Below are 22,491 nucleotides of genomic sequence, written 5' to 3'. Positions count from 1 at the left end.
TATTCCTATTCCTATTCCTATTCATATTCATATACTCTTATTCCTATTCCTATTCCTATTCCGGCCTTTTTAGGTCCCAAAAATCCCGGGATTCTTGGCAAATAATCCCGGGATTTTCGGGATTTGTAATTTGCACTGATGGCAATAATATAAACTCCTTTTATTGACCAGTGTTGGCTATATTTCTTCTTTTTATTTAATAATTAATATTTTTTTATAAATGTCTAGCTCATTATACATATAACACCGTGCGATAGTAAATTTTACACACAAAAATCAATATATTCGCGAAACCATGGGCCAAATATAGTAAAATTGTTTTTATAGTTTTTCACTCTGTCGTCAGTAATTCAAAAGTGATTTAAAAAATTGAGTGAAATGTGCTTAGAGGAGAAGTATGGGTATCAAATTAAAGATGCAATTCTGTAGAATTTAAACAGATTCAAGTTTTTGGTGCAGAAGGACTGGTAAGTTTATCCTTGAAATTTCGCAATATGTGTTTAAAAAAAAATATATATGTTAAGGACTTATAGAAACTTGATGTCATCCTCGAATTTCGTCCTTCTAACTTTATCAGCTTAAAAAATTACCTATTCGCACCCATATTCTAATTCTACATCGCATTGAATTTTTGAAATAATTTTTAGAATTAATCATAATTCAATGAAATTCAATGAAATTACAAAGTCCTTTAAAATAAATCCTGACGCAAATTTCAAACCCATTTATTTATTATTTATTTTATGGTAGGAGAGCTTCTGAAACAATACATGTAGAAGCAATTTTTTCGATTTAAGTTTTTAAAAAAGTAATGAATATCTAAATCCCGAGATGCCGGGGTTGTGATAACGATATCCCGAAAATTTCGGCATTGTAAAAAGCGAAACAATTAACATCCCTACTAAGCACATATAGTACATATAGTACGTACAAATAACCGCTTCTAATTTTTCGCCAAACCATATTGTTTTATGTCTGTGTTGCGTTTACATTTTACAGGTGCGGCAGCATTCCATTACGAAGTTGACTTTGCTATTAAGCGACAATTAGCTAGCTGACTGTTTGCTTTTCTCATTTTCATGTTAATGAGTAGAGACTTTTGTAGCTACATGTACTTCTTTACTATTCATAAGATACAATGGGCGGGCTAATGTGAATTAAGAGTGTCGGTTAAATGCTCAGCTGGCAAATGTATACTCGTACGCTCGTACATATTCATGTACTGTGTATAAATAAAAATTCATATTTACATATGTGCACATATTAATTTTCTGTTTCTTTCGTTTTTTCCGCATGCTTTCTTTATTTAATCTTCTTTATCCTTTGTGTCACTCGCAGACTTTTTAACATACCTCGAGTGCTACATTTTCTTTTCATGACTTTATTCTAATGTCTGAGTCATTTTATTTGTTGTTGTTGTTTTTTGCATTGTCGGCTACTAATTGGCATTATAATGATTTACCAACATTTCGTTGTACTTTTTATAACTGTCACTAACATATATCAGCAGCAAAAGCTCGCTTTCGATGCGAATCCGGACATAAATCCAAATATTCATATGAGTAGTGGCTCCTATAATTTTATCAGCCATGTGCATAGAGAGAACTTGATTCTTTTAAGCATGTTGTCTGCGGTAACACTTCTGCTGGGCTAGCTGGAGGCTTTAGCAGCGAAAAATTCGCCGGGAAATAAGAAAAAGTTTTCCATACGGGTTACTGTTGTCGATTCGTTACTGGAAAACGTCGGCAGGCGGGGTAACCGTAAATGTATCAACTAAGGAAGAGCTCTTTAAAGCCTCTAAAGCATTGCGTTCGAATTATTATTAGCGGTCGAATAAGGGGAAACGAAAACGCGTTTGAAGCTTCCTCTGAAATAAAAAAAACAAAACTCCTGTGGAGGGCATCCTGCCTTCGTCAAAACGATAGAAGAGATACGCGACAAGGGCAATCGATTAGCTCGATTTCGACAACTAATTTTCTTTGTCTATGTAGTATTTCGAAAACTCAATAAAGATCGGTTAATTTGAATAATTTGATACATTGCGATAACATGCCTAACTCGATAAAATTTTAATAACTATAAACTTTGATGATCGATAAATTTCGGTAGCTTGATAACTTTCGATAACTATATTTTTATATGCGTCGGAAAGAGAATTTATTTCAATTCTTATCGAAAAATTTCAATAACTATTCCTACCCTTGCAGCTACCCGAATTCTTATGTGTTGCTCATAGTTTTCATTTTCGTTTTTTCATCAATTCACTTCCTTCACTTTTTTTTAATCTTAATCGTTATAATATATTTCTTCGTCATCACATTTATCTTTAGTACAAAGTTCAATTTCAAATATGTACGTAGTAAAACACAATAGAAAACCACTCGCATTGAACAGGTTGCAACAACAACTATACACAACTACCGAAATTTTTAAACGACGATTGGGGCAGTGATTTTCCACCAATTTTGGAACCATAAAAACTTGCCTCATCTACAGGAACATACCTTGCCAATGGAGTTGGTTTTGAAATCGGTTCGGTAGATTCGCCGAACAAACAGAGACAAAATTTATGTTTGCCAAGGTACAGTGTTTTCTCAGAAAAAAATACATTTGATGCTTCTAATCTACGTACATACATATAAACATACATACATACATACAAGGTAACCATCCACTTGAAATAAACCTATTTCTACTACAAACTTTCCCATGTGTCCCCTCAAAGTCTTCATGAATTAATCAAATCTCATACGCGCATTTAAGTACCCAATCGCTGTTTATGCGCCTACAAGTATGCACTTAAAAGCGACTGTCGGTCGTTAAGCGGTATGAAAATTCAAGTTGCCGCTGAAGTATGTAAATAAAATTCACATACGTATTTCATTACTTTTTACGTTGGCATAAACTGATTATGATTTAGCTGCGTCGAAAGAGTTTATAGACATTTACGCAGCCCTTTTTGAAGCATTTGCGGTTACAGCATACAAGTACATATTAATTTTTTATTTATTTTTTAGTATTTATTACTTCATTGCTAAGTGGTGCCGCCATAATGTCATTATTTTAAATTAATGTGCGTCAGGCATAACGTTGATGAATTCTGCGTATATAAACACAGATGGCACTAAGCATATGCCCCTATAGGGAAATTAACTGTAGATCTACATAAGTGCAAAGAGCGTTCTCAGCCAGCTCACAGAAGGCATACATAACGGTTGACTATTTAGGCTACTGTTTTAAAATTTTAGTTACAGTCAGTCAATAAAGTTAAGGTACAATACCGGCAACTATTTAGTCTTTGTTTTAAAATGTTTTTTTTTATACCCGAGCGCACTTGTGCACAAGGGTATATTAATTTTGTTCACATAACGGTTGTTTGTAACAGTCAAAACGAATCGAGATAGATATAGACAAATGTATACATAAATGATCAGGATGAAAAAAGAAATCGATTAAGCCATGTCTGTCTGTCCGTCCGTCTGTCCGTCTGTCCGTCTGTCCGTCCGTCCGTGTACACGATAACTCGAGCAAAAATTGAGATATCTGAACAAAATTTCGTATGTAGGTTTCTGTTAATCCAAGGTAGGTTGGTATTGAAAATGGGCGAAATCGGACAATAACCACGCCCACTTCCCATATAACGGTAATTTCCAGAAATACGAAAACTGCGATATTTTAGTAACTACTGAAGATAATTCACTCAAAATTGATATTTACAATAATTTTTAGACGAAAAATAAGAATATTATAAATTTTTGGAAAATGGGCGTAGCCACGCCCACTTATGGTTACATGTGTATATCTTGGTAACCGCTGCACCAATTTCTTCCAAACTTGGCACAGCTGTTGGCCTTCGCACAACATACCAAATGGCCGAAAATTTTTAAAATCGCTCAATAACCACGCCCACCTCCCATATAACGGTAATTTAGAGAAATACATAATCTTCGATAGATCAGTAAATATTGAAGCTAATTTATTCAAAATTGATGCTTGCAACAATTCTTTACCAAGAAATACGTTTATGGTTAAATTTTGGAAAATGGGCGTGGCACCGCCCACTTATGATCACATATAAGTATATCGGTAACCGTTCTACCAATTTGTACCAAACTCGGTGTGGTTATTGTGCTTGCCAAATATAAGCAAAACGTTGAAAATTATTGAAATCGGACTGAAATAACGGCCGCTTCTCATCTAACGGTAAATTTCAGAAATGCTTGAAACTTCAATATTTCGAAATTGAAAGACGCTAATTTACTCAAAATTGATACACCCCGGCTTACCATCTAGCGGAAGGTTTCGGAAAGGTGAAAAAACATATATTTAATACTTGCGCCGTTTATTTAATGTTCGGCTCCGCCCGAACTTAGACTTTCTTACTAGTTACTTGTTGAATATCATTTTTTACTGTTTTTAATACAAATTTCTTTAAATTTTTTAGATGTTATTGTGTTAAAAAGAAAAATGTATACTTTAATTTTTAGAAACTTATTTTGTTTACTTTTATAATTTTATTTTTAGATTTTTATGTTTAAAATATTTTTTTCTTATATTTCATTTTAATATTTTTTTCCTTTTAAAATGGAAAATATATATATATATATATATTTTTTTCGTGTGTAATTAAATTGTTTTTTTTTTTTTAATTTTAAATTTGATTGTTTTAAAGAGAAAGAAGTTTTTTTTTCGTAATAATAATTTAATCTTTAGAATTTTTTTAATATTTATTTTTAATATTTTTTTTATTCTATATATATTTTTTCAATTTGTTTAATTTTTTTTCGTAATAATCATTTAATATTTACATTTTTTATATATATAGTTATTAATTTTTTTGATTTATTTATTTTTTCAATAACATTTTTTTTAAATTAATTTTTCCAATTAAATTTTTGTAACTTTTTAGTTTTTATTATTTTAAAAGAAAAATACATTCTTATATAATTTCCAATTAATTTTTAGAATACTTACCGCTAAACGACAAACAGGAAAACACTTAGACCTCCTCGATAGCAAATCTTTCAATTACTTTAGAAAGACAGACAAGAGCTTTGCCAATTATGTTACGAAATACTTTTCTCTTTCGAAAAATTGGCGAGTTAAATGAAATTTGCCAGAATTGCTCTTTTAGTCTACGCCAGTTAGGCCGAGGCCACGCAATGTGCGGCTGAGCGGTGGGCGGCTGAGCGGTGGGCGGCTTTTGTTTCTGAGCGGCGCCACCCGACCATTCAGAAATGCCACTCCATGTGTGGCCATTTCAATAGTATATCATATGTTTTAATTTTAAGCCGCTCACCGCTCATCCGCTTGCCGCTCATTGCGTGTTCTCGGCCTTAAGAGATCCCTCAATACGTTTTTCTGTCTCCGGAGCTGCTCTCTAACGTAATTTTAACCGACGCCCACTGGAGTGATAGTACCCGTACAAACATGAATTTCGTGTGCCAGCTAAGGTGGCTTAGTTGCTCAATGCACTCAGCAAGAGTAGAAATGATTAGAAAAAAGTCGCGTTGGTTCTGAACTCAAAATTTTCTTTACTAGTTCAGCTTTTCCTACCGGGGTGAAATGGAGCGAGTGTATGACAGTTTAATATGTAATATCCAAATGCGTGCGCTTCATTACATTTTCGTTAGGCCGTGCTTGCTTTTCATTAAATTTATTCCTTTTTTCTTAGCTTTTTTTTTAAAAAATATTTTTCCTTTTTCTTTCTTTGTAAACGGCATCATTGCCTTTACAATCTCCCCCTTATAAATAGCCACTTAACGCAATTTATGAGCGCTTATGAGTTTCTAAAACGTTTATAACTCGCTAACGAATGTAACTTAGGAACAAAGTTATGTCTTATGTCTCTACAGCACAGTTGAATCACACTCACACGCACGGCACACATGCGAATCCATAAATGTCATAAAGCATTGTGCACCACTGTTTGTTTTAAGCGTATCCTGTCTGCAACTGAGTTGTACTTAAAAAACATTATTATTATTATTATCTTTTTATCGACTCGTATGCGCTGACTGAAATTGATTTTCTCAGAAAAAATTTCTTATATTTTCATTCAATATACATACATACAAGCATTAAAAGTACGTATGATTTTATATGCCACAAAATCAGCGCTTCAATGCGCCGCCCAATCTTACCCTTCTTTGTTTCTGTTCTTTGTTTCTGTTCTTTCTTTCTGCTGCACGCCTGACGGATTACCCACATGGCTATTATTTTTTTATCCGCTTTAAAGTAGACTTAAGTATATACCTGCATATGTAACGGCGCAGTGGGTACTACTCACTTACTCCTTCGCCTGCTACTGGATCTTCATTTTCTTTTTCTCTTGCTTCTTATTAAATTTTTGTATGACTTATTTGTAAAGTCGTTTTGTCGTCGTTTGTTCGTTGAAGTATCACATGCACACCATACACATACATACTTACATACATTTGTATTATAAAGTATCGTTATAACTTCGTTATTTGGCTACCCCCTGGCCATTGGGCAAAAAAATCTCGTTTCATTGCCAGTTTTTTCACACGAGAACTGAAACACCTGCCACCTTCCTGCCTCATCATTTTTTTCCATTTCATTCTTTCTTTCAGCCCTCACCGCATCATCACTGCATTCTTTATATTCGTTTCCAATGATTGCTTTGATGATGTCGATTTAATCTGTTTACTTTCATAAAAGCTATAGAAAATTTAATTTGGTATTGTCAATGAAATTTTATTATTGTGGGTTTTGTTTTGTGTAAATTTACTTGTGTTTTATGCGTTCTTGGGTGGCTGTATGGTTGCACATATACATATGTACATACATATGTACATATGACGAAGTAAGAATCTCTTGAGTCGACGATTATTGCCTTTTAAATCGCTACCCTTTGGTCAATCTTGCCATAATTTAATTTAGTATCTTATTGCAGAATAAACTTTAGCCAGGAGTGTGTTTAAAATGCCTTGCCTCTATATGGATTACGGTTATAAGGATTTCAGCATTGATTCCTTTCCTTTTCTCCACATCACTCACGATACGCGCATCACTTGCCATCTTCTTAGGGCCAAAGGCAATCCGATACTTCGTAATAGTGCAAGGTTTTGTTCTTTACGTAAAAGAGTTTCTCATTCTAGGAAATAATCTGGCAGAAAAATTCCTCTTAAGTATGTCTGCCTGGCAGACGAGAAACATTTCTGGACCAGTTCAGTGCTGTTTCAGGCTCATTCCGGGACTTGCACGGGTTCGTTTAGAGACCTTTCAGGAGAAGTTGACAACCCCTTGGGCACCACTTTGGGGTTGGTATTGGACCATTTCGAGGCTAGTTGAGGAACATTTAGGGCCCAGTTCGGGATCATTTAGGAAGAAGTTCAGGATGTTTTCGGGACTAGTTCAGTACTATTTGAGGGATACTCTGAAATCATATAGCGATTAATAACGACCATCTCAAGACCTTTTCGAGATCATTTTGACCATAGCGGGACCTGTTCAGGACTATTTCTGAGCTATTTCAGGACTATTACGGAATCATTTCGGGTCTTGTTCAAAATCAGCTCGAAACCGTTTCGAGACGTGCCCAGGACCATTTCGCAGCTATTTAAGAACCATTTCGGGATAAGTTTTGGCCCACTTAAGACTTGTGGCACGCTAGAATTGATTCTAAATTCATGTTTGCACTGGTATCTATTGTGCCTAATAGTCCGGTCAAATTAGACCAAAAATAGGAGTGAAATTACAAAAATTCCCACTCAGCTGCGAATCTCTAAATTGACCGGACTATAAGGCAAACAAAAATCCGATAGTTGACAACTATTTGAGGACCACATCGGGACTGATGCATATCTATTTTAGGACCATTTGGTATTTTAGGAACATTTCATTTAGTGGGACGTATTATCCCATTGGCGTACATTTAAAGCTTTTGTTTCAAATTTTTATGGTGTCTGTTATAAATGCGAATATTCTTTACCAGAAAAATATTTACAAAGAATCCCAACTAAACGAATTCGTGGTTCTATTTGCAGAACAGTTCAATGGGCAAGGTGGAGCTGACACAAGAGTCAAAAGAATACCTACAACAAAAGGTCCTAGTAGGTCAAAAAAGCACAAACTAAATTTTATGTGGGGTATCATATGCCAATAAAAGAAGACCAATGCATATACATATATGTTCAATGTGCAAAGAGCCATTCATTTTTGAATGCTTTGGTACATTTTATAAGGGGTATTCCATGAGTTAGTGAAACTTTGTGCCCAATTATACAGTAACTTATTGAACATGGAATGCTTGATGAATCAATGCAAAACATCTCAAATTAACGTATTTTCGAAGAAAAAATTTAATTACATTATTTTATTACACTGTAAATGTACTCAAACCTTCAAAATTAGAAAATTAATTGAATACGACAATATTACTTAATACAGACGGCTGTGCAAAATCAAGTATGTATTTACAAAGTTATTATTTTTTTGAAGTGGGGAATAAATGTTTCGATCTTCCTTCGTCCCAAAGAAGCAACATGGAATTGAAGAATAATAGGCATTAAAATTATATAAAGGGATGAAATCACTACGGTTTTGCATGTCCCACCCGTGACAAAAAAGTTTAAAACTTCGTATTGCTTAATTACTGCTTTAGGGATTTTTCTATAATTTCATAACTAGAGTGTGTTTATACCATACAGCCCTATTTCATTTCATTTATTATATTATAAGTGGCTACTTTAGAGATTTTGAAACGTTTTATCGTGTCCCGCCCGTGACTATAACTTATAAATTTTTTTTAATGGTGCCTAAAAATTAAAAAAGAAACAAGTTTAACGTTTCAAACCTATGTTTAATGCCACAAAACTTTGACGCTCAGGTTGACTAAACACCATAATACTTTTGATGGGCTAAGCGATGTAATAAAAAATTTCGCGTTTCTAACTCGAAAAGTCAAGGTAAACATTACTATCATAGAGACGCCAGAGAATTCTATGATGAGCGTTGCATAACAACAATCCAAAAGTCAATGCTAATAATTACCTCAAAAGTTCCAACCTAGAAAATCTAGAATTCAAAAGATATATGAATGTATATCTGCATACAAGTATTCTAATGCAGATAACCTTTCGGATTAGACATCGATACACAAGATCTTTTCTGACGTTCTATGGTTCCACCAAAGAATAGCTAAATTTGAGCTTAATTTGTCCATGAAATAAGTTTTCCAAAAATAACTCAACAACTCCAGCCACTCTTAGGGCTGGTTACTCAATGTCTGGTTAACACTAACAGTAGGTTAGACATCGCTATCGACGTGATAACAGGAGTCGATATCCATGTTTAACCTATAGTTAGTGTTAGCCAGACATACATAGCTAATCTAAACAAACTTGAAAATCATTAAGACACATTCGAATTTCATTGCAAAAAAATGCATATAAAATATCATGCGTTTGCAAATAATCCATTCTCCCATGCATTTGAATACATAAATCTGGCAACTTATAGTTTTCGTTTGGTATAACTATTGCCCCCTAAAATAGATCCTGAGGGCAGCAGTATATCGTGAGTCTTACAATGACTCTACTGTGATAAAAGTGGGTCAATTGATCTTGTATTTGGGGCCTCTAACATTTATCGTACCTAAGCCCTTTGATATGGATCTCACTAGAAGCTCCATTTCATGAAGAAAATCGTACGTGTCCCACCCGTGACAAAAGTTGTCCCGCCCGTGACAGGATAATTTTGATTTTTTTTTATTAATAAACAACATGGTTTTTGCTTTGTTATGATTGTTGGTTCTTTTCTGTAAAGTAAAACACCTAAGTCAGATAGAAATGTTAAGTAAATTCACAGACTTTCCGTAAAATATATGTTCTCCAAAAATCCTTAGGGGTATTCTCTGAGTCTTGCAAAGCCCTTGCACGGTGCACGGTTTGCACGGTTTGCAAAGCTGTCCCTTACGAAAACCGGTTTTTACCGTGCAATCCGTGCAATCTGTACACCGTGCAAGGGCTTTGCAAGACTCAGAGAATACCCCTATTGTCTTTTTTTTTGTCTTACCCGTGACAGAAGAAAGAGCTCAGAATTTTCCCATATAAAATCAAGTTGGAATATTTTTCGTATTCGGTAATAACTCGTATATTAGTGAACTAGGTGTAGCTTTATCGAAATGTAGAAGTGCTTAGCCCTTTATTCCTAAATTTAAAAAAGAAAATATATTTTTGCTGTACAAATGTCCCACCCATGATGATGGAATACCCCATAAATAAAATGTCAAAATATCAGGCTTAGATGTCAAAATTATCTTTAATTATTTTCAAACAAATATTACCGATGGGATATTTAGTCCCAATTAATGTTATGTAAACAACCCAATGGGACATATAATCCCAGGACATATTTTCCTTTTAAAGGACATCCGATTTGTTAAAATATTTTTTCTTCTTATTGGATATTATATCAACCAGAAAAAAATACCTAAAATTGTGTAAGTACGCTGCTTATAGTACGGTAGGGAAAGGGTTAAGTTAAGACGTGCGAGTAAACGTGTTAGCTTACTGTGCAGCATGGCGCTACAGGGCGTATACGTTACCTACACAACTACGGGCATGTATATGAGGAGAGTTTATCTATTTTTATTTTTTTTTAGTATACCTTTTTTATGTTTTCATTTAATAATGAAGATAATGTATTGTCTAAAATAAGTGAGCCACCATTTTCGACCAAAATCACTTCCTTGTCGAAAAATCTAACAACATGTGAGGTTTGCTCAAATACATCAGTTATCACGCCGAAAAGTATGCTAGCTTTTATTTTTTCTTTTGCGTTTGCTGTTACGCAGAAAGTGCGTGTAAGCTTATTTATGTATATATTTATGTGTATGCAAAAGTATATGGTGATGACAATATAAATTATTATGTACATACATATGTAGGTATGTCCAGCCTTTTATAATTGTAGGTACACCTTCATATTATGTATTTAATACTTCCACTCCAATTGAACGCTTCAGTGCTTCATCATACACCTAATGTAGGATATCTGATTTAAGTATGCTTGTGTATAATATTTTCTCCATACATACATACATATGTATGTATATGCCTTGGTATGTACAAGTTAATGTAAAACCGACAATAAAGTGGCCACCCGCTACGCTTAAATTTCTTTACATCGTTGTCTTCTTTTTGTTGTCTTCAACACAAACCTTTGCACATCTGACTTTGTCCATTCGTACACGTACATCTACACATTAAAATACATACATATAAAAAAAAAAAACACATGTGCTTTGTCTTCGCTTTTGTCTGCATGATTTGATTATCTTTTATCTAAAATAAGAGCAGCGAACAATTATCCTAATACCAACTGGAAATTACTGTCCTTTCGTCCTTTATGTGTGCTTGTATATATGTACGTATTTATGTACATTTGTGCTCACAGTTTAAATTTAATTGTATGTTTGTAGCTGAATTTGTGCTGCATTTTATTGTATGCTTTGTAAGGATACCCCGCAGCGCTATGGCAATGATAACTATATATGTATGTACGAGTGGACGTGTGAGTTGTATACATATCTATATAGCTGTAGTTGCGGCTGCCTTCCCGCCCTTTTCAAGTGTGATTTTCGCACACATTTACTCCACTCAACTAAAAATACATTTTGAGTCTTGATAAAGCTGAAATAAAGTAACGTGGTGTATGTACGAGCAGCAGCATGATAGGAAGGACGAGTACATTTTGCCACATGTGGGTTAAAAAGTCAATGCAGTCTCTACAGAAAATTGCAATAAAAGCGACATTTAACTAGTTTATATCCCTGTTGCATGCGCATGGAAGTGAGTACGCCGATGTGTGTGTCTGTATGTGTGTGCGTGTGTGCCCGTGAATATGTATGTAGTCCTTTGACTATCTTACACCTGCACCCACTACAATTTATATATGTACCTTTATCCTTATATGCCATTGTTCTTTTGTTCACAACTCTGCTATTTTGCGCTCAATCCAATTGCTATTATCGCCACACGCTTGCAACTTGGCACCATTCTTTCTCAAAGTGAAGAATAATGGTGACAGCAAGTTGTTTTCTACTACATACATATATGTGTACGCGTGCTCATGTGTGCCTATAAACACATGTGTAACTACATTATCCTTGCCTACGTTTTTTTTATGTGTTGCAACTATCTTTAAATACGCAGACAAATACTTATTTAGGTATTTATGTAGTACTATCTTTTACCGTTTGTAAATGTTACGCCAGTTATGCCCAGTTTAAGACAAATGCTGTGCCCCTTGAAAGTCGCCAGATCGACTTAGAAAACATCGCCGGTGGCCCTGATGTTAAGCAGCAGGAACCAGTTGCAGCAATTGCTCGACGTGCACAATAACTTGGCCTTTCACAGGCTTCCACTTGAGGTACTTTGCGCCCCCACTAGGTCCAATACACCTACATACAAGCTCGAACTAGTCTAAAAACTCGAAAGTTAATGACCATAGGCAAGGTTATTTGTAGGCTGACTGCGCTTTGGAACGTTTGGAAGTGCACCCCATTTTTGGGCGTAAAATCATCTTTAGGGACAAGGCGCCTTGTTGTTTAAATAAATTTAATTGCTGTATATTAGCCGACGTCAAGCCACCCAAAGTTGCTGTTTTTTAATACCTAATGATTTCTTTGGACCGACCCAAAAAAAAAAAATGAGATGTGGTTCCAGCACGCCGGCGGTATGAGCTAAAGAGCAGATGCCATGATGTTTTTTTTTGCATTAATGATTGTTGGTATGATTATCCATCGCAGAGATTGACGTAAATTCGCTTCCAAAATCGTGTAATTTTACCCTGGAAGACCTAGGCCATTGCTCAAATATAGACGGATCTATTGACTACTGAACCGCTCAGATGCGCGTCACCGTGAGAAGCCGCGGCGGACACTCGAACGAAGCTACATTCAAGCCAAAATGTCATGTATGGCCCCCTTAAATGAAAAAAATTCGATATCAACCCAAAAAGAGTTCCACAGAGACTAAAATACAAGTAACTCATTAGCATATCTAACTACAAAGGTTTTGACAGAAATAAGAAGACTATGTATGTTATGGGTGTTTCTCCGGTAGCGTGGTCCCCTTTGCACTTCTGCCATTGCACTTCTTATTAAGGGAATGGCGTAAGTTATATTGGTTCACCGTCACATCCCGGTCTCTGCGCCACAGACAAGATTTTCGCTGATAAGAAGAATATTTGGAAGCATGACAGAACTTGTTCTTATAGCATCGTCCTCTCCATCTCTTCTGGATGCCTTTGGCTCAGGCATGAAATATTGGTGTAGAAAAGGACCTGTTGATGCCCGAAAGCTTTTGACATTAAATATATACTCCAACTTAATAAGATCGGGTAATCTCTAGTTGCTGTAGAAGTTTCTTATACGTCTTTTTAAGATCCATCTGTCTACATATTATTCATATATATATATATTTTGTGGCGATTTTTTTCCGTCCGTTCATAAAATGCCTGCAAAAAAATTTGATGCGCACATTACCACTTTTGGCACCTCACTAATCCGCCTTGCTATAATGAGAACACGTGTTACCAATGTGTATTTATGTCTCCACGCACACACTCACCTTGCCAGTCAATAGCCGTGAGGTTTGTAATTTTTGCTATTTACAGCACACTCATTCATTCACACAACCTCGACGCTGTTGTTTGAGTGCAATTGCCCGCGGATATTTGCTAGTGCGTACCTGTTCAGCATTTACAAGTAGTTTTCTATTATAGTTGTGGCGTTCAAGAGAGCCACAAGCGATAGCGTCAAAAATAACAAACTAACTATTTGCGCGCAATTGCGCCTAAAATGCGGCAACGCAAAAAAAAAAGAAAGAACCAATTTACGTTTCTATGGCAGAGGGAGGAAAGCTCATTTGGCTATACTATTTTTGAATAGTCAAAAGGTATTTGCAAACTGCACATTTGCGATTTGTGCGCATAAGTGTATCGTCGCTTGATAAAGGTAGCGATAACACAGCTTGCTAGGCAGCCTTAAAATTGAGGTGAAAAAATTGCAATTTCAGAGTTTACTGTTTTCGAGTGTTTTGTTCAAAAATGAGATAATTTGTATGCCAATATGCGACAAAAAAAAAGAAAAGAAAAAAAAAAATGCTGCCAACTTCTGTGGTAAAATATAAAAACAACAATGTGTGATGTGTCCTTAGGCGTCAGTTGCTTGTGTCTGGCATAAATGCTTTTGCTGCATGCAAAAAATCTCAACCACTCTTCAAGGCAAACAATCAAATATTTATTTTCGTTTATGTGTAGTAGTGGGTTGCCATGAATGGCTGTACGCCAGGTACGGTGTTGTATACAAATCATTGCATAAATATAGGGGTAATTGTTCGGTGCGTATGTTTTGAAGGCACTACTTAAGTATGTTCAATAAACTTGATGGTAAAATCTGCTTGGTAAAGAGCGCATATACATAAATGGTTGATAGCACGGTGTTACAAAATCAAAAAAAAAATGCACGAAATTTTTAAGTGACCTTGTACAGGTCGTAGAGCTGGCCCAGCAATTCTCGGAACTGTTTTCAAAATTTTTCTAACATTCTCAAATTCTCAACTTATTCTTTAACAAACATTTTTGCATGACTTCCGGCACTTACCAATTTTTGGCTCAGTTATTTTTTAAGTTTTTATGTGGCTTTAGAAAGAAGAGTATTTGTACTATTTAAAGAAATAAGAAGTATTGTGAACACATTGTGAATATGTGGAAAATTTTTGGAACAAATGTGAAATTTAGACCAATTTTTATTATTTTTTCCACTTTTACCATATTTTTGGCCAAAATTTCAAAAGAAAATAATATATTTTAGTCATTACTTCGGAATGAAAGAATGTTTAATTGCGAGTAAAACTAGGTACCATACATAAATCAATAAAAAATCATAAAATTTTAACCTATTTTATAGAGACGAATTCAAATTTTTGATTCAAATTTTATGTGAAATTACGTCGACGTAATTTTGCAAAAATCTTTAGAAAATTCATATTCTCCAAAATTGTCTATTGATTTGTATAAGTGGTACCTAATTTTATACGGAACTAAACATTATTTTCGATGCAATGACTAAGTAAATGAGACCAGTTTCTTTTGCAATTTTCGCTTTAAATGTTGTAGACACGGGGAAAAAATAATAAAAATGTGTGGTGTAAATTGCAAATTTAATTTCCAGATATTTACAATGTGCTCATAAAAGTTATTATTTCTTTATATGTATGCATAGTACAAATATTATTCTTTCCAAAGCCATATAAAAACTCAAAATTGGGTAAAAAAGTACCCGAACTGGTTATTGCTTAGTGCTGGAAGTCATATAAAAATGTTTTTCCTTTTTAAATAGGTCGAGAATTTGAGGGTGTTACAAAAACTTTAAACGCAGCCTCGTGAATTACTCGGCCAGCCCCACGATCTGTACTAGGTCATTTAAAAAGTTCATGATCAGTGCTACAGAGGAAAATGTAATGCTTTTTTTTCGACTTCTGTGTTCATTGTTAAATAATAATATTTTAATTTCAACCATTTGAAGTCTAAAATTTTTATTTTGAATCTTTGAATTTAGTTAGTTTCTTTAAGCTGATGATATTGTTATCGGTTATCGATATTGATATCGACTACAGATACTGCTATCGATTCTAGATATTGTTTTTGATTATAGATATTGTTATCGATTATAGATGTGATAATCGGTTATCGATATTATCGGCTATCGATATTGTTATCATATCGATATGTATTTATTTATCGGTAATGGAAATTGTTATTGGTAATAGACATGTTTATCTGTATAATTTCCAGAAATACGAAAACTGCGATATTTTAGTAACTACTGTTATCAAAATTGATATTAACAATAATTTTCAGACGAAAAATAAGAATACAAATTTTTGGAAAATGGGTAAAATGGACAATAACCACGCCCACATCTCATATAACGGTAATTTAGAGAATACAAAATCTTCGATAAATCAGTAAATATTAAAGCTAATTTATTAAAAATTTATGCTTGCAACAATTCTTTACCAAGAAATGCGTTTATGGTAAAATTTTGGAAAATGGGCGTGGCACCTCCCACTTATGATCACATATATGTATCTCGGTAACCGTTCTCCCGATTTCTACCAAACTTGGTGTAGTTATTGTACTTGCCACATAAAAGCAAAACGTTGAAAATTATTGAAATCTGACTAAAATTACGGCCGCTTTTCATATAACGGTAAATTTCAGAAATGCTTGAAACTGCAATATTTCGAAATTTAAGGACGCTAATTTACTCAAAATTGATACACCCCTGCTTACCGGCTGAAGAAACATATATTTAATACTTGCGCCGAGTATTTAATGTTCGGCTCCACCCGAACTTAGACTTTCTTACTTGTTTTATCTTTTTTTTATTAATATGGAAAAGAAAACATTTTAGTTAAAGATAAAACGAATACTTTAGTTCATTTTGAGTGAACTTAAATAAAAATAAAAGTTTTCATTAAAATAAATCAAATTCATTAACTTTGCACATTTCAGTCATTTCGTTTTAAAATGTTTTTTAAAGTAATAATTAATGTTTCAAATTCGAGATTTTGATAAGAATAAGATAACTAAATAATTCAAACAGTTAATAAATATTCCTCATTTTTGTCTATACTTTGGCTTGTTGATTGGTAATTAAAATTAATCAAATAATTATAGTAATTTTTAATTAAAAAGAGTCAAAAATAATTGAAATGATCAAAAATAACAAAATAATGACGTAATTAAAATTAACGAATTAATTAAAAAAATTTGTTTAAGTAATTATTAATCATTAAAAAGGTGCTAATATCGGTATTTAACCATTAAACGGTCATTAAAAAAAAACATGCTTTAATTAAAAATCATTATGAATATTAATCATTATTTAACAAGTATGGTATAATTACGAGTACGTACTCGCTTTAACGGTTTACAATATACCAAAATAAAAGTTATAATATTTTGTGTACTCTATTGTATTCAACTGTCGAAGTTAAATAAAACAGGGCATGAATACATAAATCATTTTGTACTTGGTACAAGTCTGGTTATTTACGAACTAGCTCGGTTTCGGTCAGTAGATTCTAGTTGCAAACTAGTATTTTTCCTGACTAGTTTAGTGTTTCACTGCAGGGTATGTACATACTTACAGTCAAGACTTCAGCTGTAGCGTGCAAGTTCTGTTCCCATCCAGAAGAGAAACAAGAAGCGACGGAGTGGTCGATAGAGAGGCTACCTCTATACACACCAACGATTCGACGATGGTGGGAAGCAATAGTTTCTGTATATACGATTGGTAGTTGTTCTGTACAGGCATCTTCCAAGTGGAAATTCTAGATATTGGCGAAGGCGGCAAGAGCGTTTACACAGTTTTGTCCACTTGTAATAATCCGAAGAAAAAATATTCTGCTGTCCTTGGATTGGCTATTTAGACACAGCTGGTCAGATATACAGATATGTAAGATATCAATAGATCTGTGAGCAGACTACAACAGATCAAAGACCGTCGATCATTAGGCAGAATTCCATCAAGGATGGAAGTGTTCAGCATTGTAACAACCATCATGAGGCATTGGTCCCTAGACAAACACGAGACAAAAGTACTACCACCCTTTTTGCCACAGCTGTCAGCTAGAAGGTAATGAAGCATATGGCTTCCAGGCCTTTCGGGTATACGATATAAAAGATTAGGCAGACAACTAGTAACAGAACTATTTGGCCTATCAGGAGCTACCATAAACTAAATGGTCCGATTCAATAGAGAATCAAAGATGGTTCGACCAAATAATATAGGATGTACATTAGAGTGGCCTTTTTTGAAATTCGATTATTTTTTTTTTGCTTGAACTTTTATAATTTTTTTTTTACAAATATTGATCCTGGATGTAAAGTGTTCGGAGGTGGTTAAGAAATAACAATAAAAAAAAATTTACTTGAAAATGCTTGCGCATATTTAAAGGCCGTCTGCAGTTCTCAAGAAAAATCACAAGACACATTTTTCATTAGGGGTATTCAGGCGTTAATGCGACATGAATCGCAACGCTGCGAAATGCGAAATTACAAAATTTTATCAAGAATCAGGCAGGTTCTGCAATTCACTTCCGAGTGAGTTTCAAGCCCTGCCAATTTTAATTCAAAGCGAAGTTTATTGAAATTCACTCGGAGGTGAATTGCAGAATCTGCCTGAATAACACAGCCGCAAATCTCGCATCAGTCATTGCATTTCACTCTATTCCAACCATAACCAAATGCAATGACCGATGCGAGATTTTCGGCTGTGTTGTTGTTGATAAAATTTTGCAATTTCGCATTTCGCATCGTTCCAATTGCATCTGGCATTAACGTTTTTTTTTTAGGGAATAAATATACGAGAGTTTTCTTCTCGACAGCTGTATACTGATTTAATAAATTTTTATAGAAGAAAATTTCTTTTCCATTTCATGTGCGTCATTTTATATGAATTTTTCGTTGCAGACGGATCTTAAGAAGAATAAAAAACACCGCCTTGTGAACGTTATGTGTTGTGTTTTTGTAATATCTTCATTGTAAAACACACCAATTTAACAAATTAATAGCTCTTTCCCGGCAAACCAAAGTTCCCTAAATCTTAATGAAATCTTTAAGAGTATCCTAATTTTGTAACGACTTTTTTTACGAGTCTTCACATAAAATCATATGAAGTGGTTGACACGAACTCATAAAGAAATTTCTGTACAATTTCTTAAAGAAAATTGTGAAAAAAAATTCTTCACATCGCAGCATTGTTTTCATTATTTTACTGATTTTCCTCCGAAATGTCTTAAAAGAAACGAAGTGTGCACATTTGGTTGTCAGGCTATGGGAATCACTCACATTTTACCCCACGTTTTCTCATGAAAAAATAATGACTAAAGAGCAGTCAGAGCACAGAATTTCTCCGGGTGAACGTACACCACAGCAGGTCCAGGTAAATCTGTGTGCCAACAAGGTGATAGCGATAGTTTTTGAGATGCACATGAGGTCATTCACATTGATAATCTTGAAAAGGGTAAAAGTATTCGCCAGTAGTAATTGTAAGCTGTTTGACAGATTCGACATTGACTTTAAATAAAAATTACAATGTTTGACAAAAAAGATTGACAAGCAATTACCTTTTCAAAAGTGCAAGTCACTCTGCAGCACCAGCCCCAGGTTTCTGAATCTGCTCCCTTTACGCAGGCGAACTTTTGATAGAACCTTCGGAGCCCCTCTGCATTGCGGTCAATATGAAGGTGAAGGTCTTTTAATATTCTAAAATTTGCAATATAGGTACCTCCATTATACCTATCAAACACTTTCTTAGTATTGAGTTATTTAGGAGTTCATTAGTTTTTTTTTCCAAATTTTTATTTCTATATTTTATTTATTTTATTTTAATCCATTTTATGATAGATATTTGAAGTAAATAATGAATTCGTTCCATTCTAGATTGGTGCAAATAACTAAACAATTCGTAAACCACATCAATCAATATTTTCTTAATGCATACCAAGTTTCTTTTCAGTAAATTATAAGTATTTTTTTTTTTACCCCCAACCTTTGTTGTCAACTTTAATTTCACACCTTCGCAACGCTTTTTCAATGACTGCCACCCTCTAATCTTATTTTGGCCCATTCACATCATTCTCTCACCAACGCCACGTGTCCCATGTAATTCAAGTAACATTTCAAATAATACATCAACATCAATAATTCAATGCTTGTTTTCTATGCGGTAAAACAACTACAACAAAACAAAAATAATAATAATAAGAAGAGAAGTCAAAAATTCAAAAGCAATTTGATATGATACTTTTGGCAAGTCCTTACACTTACTTCATTCCTTTGCAGAAAATTTCCGCGAATTTGCTATAATACCAAACCATTGAAATTTAATATTTTATTTTATTTGTATCGTATACACACATATGTAACTATTCGCACACTTTTAACAATAAAAATTTAATACAGTTCTTTTATGTCTACATCTCTATTGCCAGCCCTCCGGTCATTGGCGTGAGGTGAACTTTACCCTTAAACGATTTGTAAGAAACAACAAAAATTATAGAATACTTTATAGCTGCTTTTTGTCGCTTTGCATTGCATTGAGCAGGCTTACAAGAGATACGAGTTTCAAACCCGTATACGTATGTATATTGTCTTCGCTACGCTCCGGGTTTGTTTAATCACTGGTGAATTGAGGACAGTGTGTCGCTGGTTGATGCCCATTCACTGGCTCCTCCAACGGCTGATCTTAATTGGTTCATCTGCCGGTTAAATCGAGGGCACCCAAAGAATACGTGGCGGACGTGTTCTTTCACGGCACGTCCGCAGTAGTCGCAGTACGGGTCGTGCTCATGCGTGAATTTAACAGCCATGTCCGCACAAGAACTGACTCAGATAAAAATCTACTTCGCCATGCGTTCGATTAATTCAGGATACCAGATTTTGTATGTATCGATAGGTCCAACGACCCTTAGCATTTAGAGTAGTTGTGTAAATCATAGACATTTTAGAAACAGCTTTTTGTTAAGATGAGAGCGAGCAGAGCTATCCTTATGAAGAGAAAAATTTTATTCGGAAATATAAAGAAATATGAGTACTTTAATTAGTTCATCCTGTGTCCGCTGCAGGATTGCGAATTTAGCAAGTCGAGAATTCGTGGGTTCGAATCCCACTGGCAGGAAATATTTTTGGTAAATCTATTTTTATTCTTTTAAATATTATTTTATTTTTGAAGTGAAACCTCTTTAGCGGCGGTTGGTTGGCACACGGAAATGGTGGAACGGAAATAGTCCATCGGAAATGGTTGGGACGGAAACAACATTATTTATCGATTTTGTTATCGACATTTTTATCCATTATTTATCGATAATTTGTAGAATTTGTTATCGATTGTGTTATCGATTATTTATCGATTTTGATATCGATCATTTCTGGATTTCTTTATCAATATTGTTTTCGATTTTCTTATCGATATTTTTATCGATTTTGTTATTGATATTTTTATCGATTTTGTTATCGATATTTTTAACCGATTTTGCTATCGAAATTTTTATCGAATTTGTCGTAGATTTTGTTATCGATTTTTTATCGGTTTGGTTATCGATATTTTATTGGATGTTACTATCGATATTTTTATCGATATTTTATCGATTTTGGTTATAGATTTTGTTATCGATTTTGTTTTCGAAATTTTTTTCGATTTTGTTATCGATATTTTAATCGATTTTGTTATCGATATTTTTATCGTTTTTGTTATCGATATTTTTATAGATTTTTAAATAAATTTTGCTACCGATATTATCGATTTTTCTATCGTAATTTTTATCGAATTTGTCGTCGATTTCGTTATCGATATTTTTATCGGTTTTGTTATCGATATTTTATCGCATGTTACTATCGATTCTGTTATTGATAGAGTATAAAGATAAAAATTAAGACAAAGCAATACAGAATAACATAAATGTAGTTACAACGAACAGGGGTAGAGGTATGTATCTAGATGGAAAAGAGACAAAAAATATAACCTTAAGCAAACGCAAATGTGTGCATCTATGTACATATGTATGTATATTGGTTATGACACAAAATATATATGTATGTAACGTAAGTTTCACTTCTCCAGTGTAGCCCAGGTGCATTTGCTTTTTTGAAGTGAAACTTCTTAATCGAGTTCGGAGATGGTTGCGTTAAATATTTAACACCAAGCCATAAACTCTGTATCGTTCGTTCGATTTTTAAAAATGAGGTGTCACATGAAAGGCCTTGTCCTTCGGGTGTGCAACGTAGCTTTAGTTCCATGAAAGGAGTTGCCACATGTTAGAAATCGAATTCAAAATTTCTCTGCCGCAGAGGGTTGCGTTAAATATTTAACATCAAGTCATAAAATCTGTATCGTTCGTACGATTTTCAAAAATGAGGTGTCACATGAAAGGGCTTGACCTGCAGATGTGCAGTATGGTTTTAGTCTTTTAAAGGGTTGCCATATATACGAAAATCAAATTCAAATTATTTATTAAGTTAAACGAATTATCCCAATATGGGCATCAAAAGAAATGGTTTTGAATAAGTTGTATTTTCTAGCTAAATGTAGTAGGGTTGCCACCTGTTTTAAAAGTAAAATTTAGTTAAATTATACAAAAGTCTTACGTTTAAAATACTATACAGTACAGAAAGAGCTTACAGAAACACAATTAAAATATTTTTGAGGTGCCTGAAGAGGGTGGCCATTCAAATTATTGAAGCAAATCTTATTATTATAGCTCCGTTATGTTTGCGATAAATATTTAACGCCACGGTACAGGTAGCATATGACGGGTATAGAAAACGAATAGCTGCGTTAAACGCCAATTGGGCGGGAAAAGGCTAATGCAAAGACAAGAATATAATCAAAAACAAATATAAAGATAAGATGAAGATGAAGATGAAGATGAAGATGAAGATGAAGATGAAGAT

The 22,491-nt window shown here is 34.1% G+C and overlaps 1 protein-coding gene across 1 annotated transcript in view; it reads left to right on the top strand.

Moving 5' to 3' along the window:
- LOC118735705 (tyrosine-protein phosphatase Lar) overlaps nucleotides 1-22,491 on the top strand; it is a gene marked incomplete at its 3' end in the record, with an annotated part of 988,245 nt that overhangs the window by 184,734 nt on the left and 781,020 nt on the right.

This window comes from Rhagoletis pomonella, unplaced genomic scaffold (assembly GCF_013731165.1).
Source record: "Rhagoletis pomonella isolate Grant_MI unplaced genomic scaffold, Rhpom_1.0 Rhpom_scaffold_00003, whole genome shotgun sequence".
Lineage (NCBI taxonomy): Eukaryota > Metazoa > Arthropoda > Insecta > Diptera > Tephritidae > Rhagoletis > Rhagoletis pomonella.
This window is presented reverse-complemented; position numbering and strand designations above follow the sequence as displayed.